The sequence below is a fragment of the Molossus molossus genome, unplaced genomic scaffold, assembly GCF_014108415.1.
Source record: "Molossus molossus isolate mMolMol1 unplaced genomic scaffold, mMolMol1.p scaffold_m16_p_18, whole genome shotgun sequence".
NCBI classification, from domain to species: domain Eukaryota; kingdom Metazoa; phylum Chordata; class Mammalia; order Chiroptera; family Molossidae; genus Molossus; species Molossus molossus.
The window spans coordinates 59533018-59539645 of NW_023425353.1; positions in this window are offsets into that span (position 1 = coordinate 59533018).

Genomic DNA, 6628 nt, shown 5'->3' on the forward strand with positions numbered 1-6628 from the left:
CAGCACACCACCCCCAAGTTTCCTCCAAAGGAGCAAAAGGGTGTTGCAGGGACTACTTTTCCTCCTCGGAGCAGGCACGGCCTCAGCATAAGGCAGGTCTGGCCCAGCGGGGGAGACACGGGGCTGGGACCCAGCGTGGTAAAGAGAGCATGACATGGATTTTGCTGTTCTTCTCCCTGGGAATGCTTCCTCTCTCGAGGGGTGACCTCTCGCTGCAGGGGAGGGTTAAAGCTAGGAGGGAAGAAGAAGTGACTCCAGGACCCTGGGGCCACTTTGTCCAGGCCTTTGTTGTCAAGTGGCAGGCCTAGGAGCTGACCCTGCAGGGGGCGGAGCCTAGGACCCGACTCCCTAGGCTCCCACCTTGGGAAGAGGCTACAGAATACACAAAGGGGACCCTGAAATGAGGCCCCCGGCCCACCAGGATTCTGAGGCTCCTTGACAGCCCAAACTTAGGGCCTGTCCCTTTCTGGAAACACCTGGTTCATCCAGAGCAGCTTCCATGTTACCAGCCAGGGTCCTCTCCCCGGTCTCAGCTCCCACCTGGCAGGTGAGACCTGCCTCTGCAGACACACCTCCTGGGCCCAAGTGCCTCACGTCACCGGGCAATGGCTGGCAGTGCCCTGGGCACAGCAGCTGGTAATAGACCTGCTCCAACCCTTCCCCACCGCAGCAGCCTTGGTTTGTCTCCCTTGTCTCAATTCTGGCTTCTGTGTTTATGTATGAACACGAATTAAACATTAGATTAATTCATAAAGTTATTTATTAATATCCCTTGAATTATAAAATGTGTTTGCAGTTTTCTTTCCTTGTGCCATCCCTGCCTTGTTTTAATGTCAGCTTTATAATACCTCATAGTATATCTTGAAAAATATTCCATCTTCTTTGCTACTCTCCAGCAGTTTCATTGCATAGGAATTACCAGTTCCTTATAGGTTATAAAATCCTCCTATAAAGCTATCTGGACCTGGTATCTTTTTTTAGGGGTAAATATAATCCTTTCTATTTCTTTAGAAAAGCATCTATTTCACCTCAATCTGCAACTATATTGGCATAAAAATAGTATTCTTTTACAGTTTTTAATATTCTCTCTTCTTGGAACTATGTCCCTTTTCTTATATGTTTCCACTTTTATTCTTGATCAGGCTGGCTAAGCCTTTGTCTATTACTGCTCAAGGGGCAAGTTTATTTATTTCATTCATTAATTTAATATTTCATTACTTCTTTAAAAAATTTTTTTTCTTTATTGATTTTAGAAAGAGGAAGGGAGAAGGAGAGATAGAAACATCAATGAGAGAGAACATTGATAGGTCACCTCCTGCATGCCCCCCACTGGGGATTGGGCCCACAACCTGGGCATGTGCCATGACGAAAAATTGAACCGGCAACCTCGTGGTGCATGGGTTGATGATCAACCACTGAGCCACATCAGCCAGGCTCTATTTCATTACTTTCTGCTTTTATCTTTACTAATTCCTTCTTCCTTTAAATTCATTTGTTGTTGTTTCTCTTCTAGTATATTTAGTTGTTTCTTTGTCAATCTTTCTCATTCATAATATATGTAATTAAAGCTACAATGTTTCACCTAATTACTATAATGTCTATATCTCTCAGGTTTTAGTCTTCATTGTTGTTTCTAAGTCATTTATAATTTCAATTGTGCTGCCTTTGATACAACACACACAGGACCACAGACAGCACCAGGCTACTGCTCAGAGCTCATTCCTGGGGCAGTGAACTCGCTGGGGTTTGTGGGCACTTTGCACCCCAGGGACCTAAATTCACAAGTTCACCTCCCCACCAGCCCTGGGTCGATATGTAGCTGCCCTTGGACAGAGATTCTAGGAGAGGGAGATAATGGGGTGGGACAAATAGACATGGAGTTTAAGCGACATAATTGATGCCGTCAGAAATTAGTGTGGTGTGTTAAAATTTTAAGTCTACCAACTAAAAAAACAATGGAAGTCTCTATGTAACTCCCAAACACTAGAAGAAAGAAAAATAAAACAAATAAAATGCCACCAACTTAGGAAAAGATTGTATGTATGGAGGAGATTAGAGACAAAAATACACGATAAAGAGAAACATAAAATCAGATATCAGGTCTAAAATGAACATTATAGTCAGTGTAGATGAAGGGGAATTTAGCGTGGGAGAGTTGAGAGGAATAGTGCATGTGATTAGGAAGGAGTTCCTTCTCAAGTCATCTCTCTCTGTGCCCGGAGTAACAGCTCCCCCAGGGTAGGACCCAAGTCTCCTTTTCCTGTCGCCTGGAGCAGGAGCGCCCTCTCCTCCCTTCATGCCCCGTGCCTCAGTTTCCCCTCTGTGGTAGTCCTGGCCATGGCACTAGGATCTCCCCTCAAGAAAGAACTGGCCACTCCCCCGCAGGAGCAGCGAGCGGACCTCCAGCGCTGGTGCCTTCAGGATCCGACACAGCATCTGAGCGCAGGCCCTGCTCTCCCCAGACAGCCCCGCCCCACCCCCACCCGAGCAGGGCCGCTGGGTACCATCCTTGCTCCAGAGCTCACTGCCAGCTTGGCACAGGCCCTGGCAGAGCTGCATCAGGTCTGATGTTCTCCCTGCCTAATCCTGCCTTCTCCTCCTTCACCTTCCACAGGGTTCCTTCACATGCAACCGACTTCCACAGTCCTCACTCCATTTCAGCATCTGCTCACTGGAGGACCTGAACTGACACACCTCCCCTCACGCTCCCTCCAGAGCCCTGCGCCATGGCCCCCAGGACCAAGAGATGCTGTAGGCCACTCCAGAGCCGGTCCCTCAGCTTCATCTCCGCTCTGCACTACCAGACTTCCCCACCCTGCTCCTGCCCACCCCCAGCCCCGGTGCCTCACTCGAGCAGTGCTAGACTCTGCTGGAAGGGCAGCCCATGTCTGTCGCCGTGTCATCTCCAGTGCCCATCCCGGGGCCGGGCAGTGTAAGTGATGATGCTGACACATGAGCAATGAAGGGATGCTGTACGCTGCATGCTGTTCCCAGAGAGATGAAGGAAACTGTTCTTCTTCAGATACCTGCCTGGTCCTCTCCTGCCCTCCACCAAACCCTGGAACTAAGGTTAGAGTCAAGATGTGTCTCCACACAGGAAGAACTGGCCCCAAAGAAGGGTCAGCCTGGGCAGTGGTGAGCAGATCATTCCCTGGAGTTTTCAGCCCCACTGGATGGATAAACACCTAAGGGTGTAGGTCCCTTCAACTCAGAGGCCCAGAGGGCGAAGCTTGTCTGCATCCACACAGCAAGGAGGAAGGCTCTGGAAGTGGGGACTCCCCAGACCAGGTCCCTGCCTGGCTGCCTGGCCGGGGCCATGCAGGTCAAGACCACACTGAGGTCCCCAGCCGCCCTTCCCACTCCACAGCAGGACCTGGCCACCACTGAGTCTCTGAGCCGGGAGCCTTGAAAGTGTTAGTAAGGACTCGGGATGGTGCAGGAAGGACTGGGGAGGCAGGGGTGCCCCCCTGCAGGGGTGAGGCAGGCAGCCAGGAGGCAGGCTCCAAATGAATTACTGCAGATGCCTTCCTGCCTTGCTTGTCATGCCTGTTCTGTCACAAGGGATGGCAAGCGACTCTGCTTCTCTCTTTCCCTCCACCTCTGCACCCCTGTGATTCTCAAATCCGGAGCAAGCGGGGTGGGGGTTGCTACAGAGACTGGGGACTGGTTCCAAGGATCCAGAAGGAGAGGCCTCCGAACAGCAGATTCTTGGGAGGAGTTCATGCAAGAGGACGTGGGGAGCAGAGAGCAGGGAGTGGCTGGGGCCCCCTCCCAAGCCAGAGGACAGGAGTAGGGGTGTGGGGAACAGGATCCCAGTCACAGCTTCCCACCCCCTCGGTAGCCTGCTTCCCCACCTCCGGATTCTGATATCCCTCCCAGACCCAGAAGCCTTCCCATCTCACCTGACAGGTGAAAGGACGGTTTCCCTCATCAGATCCCACTGAACTCCTCAAGAGTGGGCCGTGCCCTGGCCGGTTTGGCTCAGCGGTTAGAGCGTCGGCCTGCGGTCCAGAAAGACCCGGGTCCGGTTCCCGCTAAGGGCATGTACCTGGCCCTGGTTGGGTCGTGCAGGAGGCAGCCACTCAATGTGTCCCTTTTACGTTGTTGTTTCTCTCTCTCTCTCTCTCTCTCTCTCTCTCTCTCTCCCCCCCCCCCCCCCGCCTCCCTCCCACTCTATCTGAACAAAATATGGAAAAATGTCCTCGGGTGAGGATTAAAAAAAAAAGAGTGGGCCATGGCTGATCCCCCCCCCCCCCCCCCCGGAACACAGGTATGGACATTCAGCAGCAATTAGTTGAAACATGGTCCAATTTAGTCTTGGTTGCATTTTTTAGGGTTTTTGTTTATTTTTGCTTTTGTCTCTAGCTTCTCAGTTTGTTTTGTGTTTTTGATAGGTAAGAAAGGGTGGGTCCCCCAGGAGAACAATTCTGGCAAAACAAAGAAGTAATTTCCATTGCAAAGGATCTACAAGGAAACTATTCTCCCTGGGTCACCACTTCCTTCCTGGGTGCCTAGGTACCGCGTGGGCATCAAGAGGCCCTGCCAGTCACGCTCACTGCCTGCAGCCTGCCCTGGCAGCCCTGGGCTAAGGGCAGATTTCTTGTGAACCACCCTCCAGAACAAGGGGAGAGGCAGCCCATCCCCCACTGGGGGTGAAGCGTCTCCTCCTCCCCACAAGGTCATGTGCCAAAGTGGGGTCTGGCTCCCTGCTGTTCCCCAGGCCTCACCCCTCACCTCTCTAGTACTCATGATCCTTGTCCTCATAGAGAACAGGATCTCAACAGCCCAGAAGGACAAGCATTAATGGTGGGATTTCAGCATTCTGCAACTAGGTAGTGTGGGGGGGGGGGAGAGTGGGCAAGGGTTTATGAGAGCCAATGCCCCTGGATTTCCCATTCATCTGGGACTCCTAGGACACTGTACCAGCAGAGGCAAATCCCCAGAATGAGGATATGATTCCCCTGTCCTGCTGGAGAACCGAGGCCTGAGAAGAGGTACAATTAGGGTCACAAGGGGAAGCAAACACCCCTGCCTCCTGAGCCTAAACTGGCCCCCAGAAGTGGGGATGGCCAGGATGTGGCTGGTGATTTTTCTAACACTTCCTCCAGGGAAGGGTTGGTTCCAAATCTCAGAATAGCCAGGGCAGAGGCCTGGCACAGTTCCTATATCTGGGGAGAGGCCTATGCCCAGGCCCACTGATTACCTCTGGAAAGAGGTGGAAATTGTGGGGAATACAATAGCTCTCCAGGTCCTCCTCCAACAAGAGCTGTCCCTGCCTTACCCACCTTGTGCCCCGGTGCACAGCACTGCGTCTGGCACAAAGTAAGTTATTAATAAATGTGCGAGGAGGGAAAGGAGGAAGGGGGGAGGCAGGCAGGGTTAGAGGGAGGGAAGACAAGGAGACAGGGAAGGGAGGGCGGGAGGAAGAGAAGACAAGGAGGCAGAGAAGGGAGGGAGGGAGGAAGAGAAGACAAGGAGGCTGGGAAGGGAGGGAGGTGGGAAGGAGGCAGGGAAGGGAGGGAAGGCAGAAAGCAAACGGGCGAAAGCTGAGGCAGGCGGTGCCTTCAACCCTTCTAGGCTTTCCCCTGAGTCCCCAACTCCATCCCACCCCCAGACCGGTCAGCGGCCCGAGTTTCCCGCGCTGTAGGGAGCGAAGCCTGGGTGGGTCCTCGGGGAACTCTGCCGCACTTGCCGGTCAGCCCGCGCCTGAAGTTGAACCTCCAAGCAGCCGCACATCCCCCCTGGGTGCCCGGGGACGCGCGGCCTCTCCGCTAACACCGCCCTCCCGCACCCCCCTATCATATTTACCATCCACCTGTCCCCGCCACCACCTCCAGTCTCTATTGCGCGGTCTCGAGCCCTCGGAAAGAAGGCAAAGCAGTCACCTGAGCTTGGTCCGCCAAGAAGACGCGCTCCAGGCACGAATAAACAGCCCTGAGGACGCGCGGTGGAGGCAGACTGGCCAGATGTCACCCAGCGGCCGACCCGCCGAGCTTTGGAAGCGAGGCACCAGAGGCAGGAGGCTGGGGTCCGGGCCTTTCTCTGGACCCCACTTCCCCCAGCTGTAAAATAGGGCAGGCGGCGGAGGGGCTGTCTGGTTTGGGGTCGGTTGCGCAGAGCCTGGGCCCGCGCGCCGGCAGCAACCTTCCCTCCCGCATGGAGGCGCTGGAACTTAGGCCCCGCCGCGTGCGCGAGGGCGCGGACGCACTGTTTTCACTGAAGCGGGACAGCTGGTGCCGAGTGCGCCCTGCCAGGCCGCCTGGACTCCGGGGAGGCACCGTGGAACCCAGGGTCGGGCCTCACCCGCACCCTTCCTTGCCCTAGCCCGCCTGTCTGGCGAGAGGGGTTAGTCGGGCTGGTTGAAAATGGAGCAATCAGTGCCCCCCACCGACTCGGACTGGCGGGCAGCGGGCAGCCTGGGGGGTAGGTGTCTTTTCTAGGGTCGTGGTGCGGCCCTCCCGCCCCAGCCCTCGGAGGCGGAGGCGCACACACGGGAAATGAGGAGGCTGGCTGGGAGGCCTCCAGGCGGTGGCTGTGAAGGTGGACTTGCAGAGCGCCCTGGGGCGGGGCTGGGGGCGAGCCGGAGGTGAGATGGCAGCCAGGCGCTTGGAAACCGTGAGTCAAACGG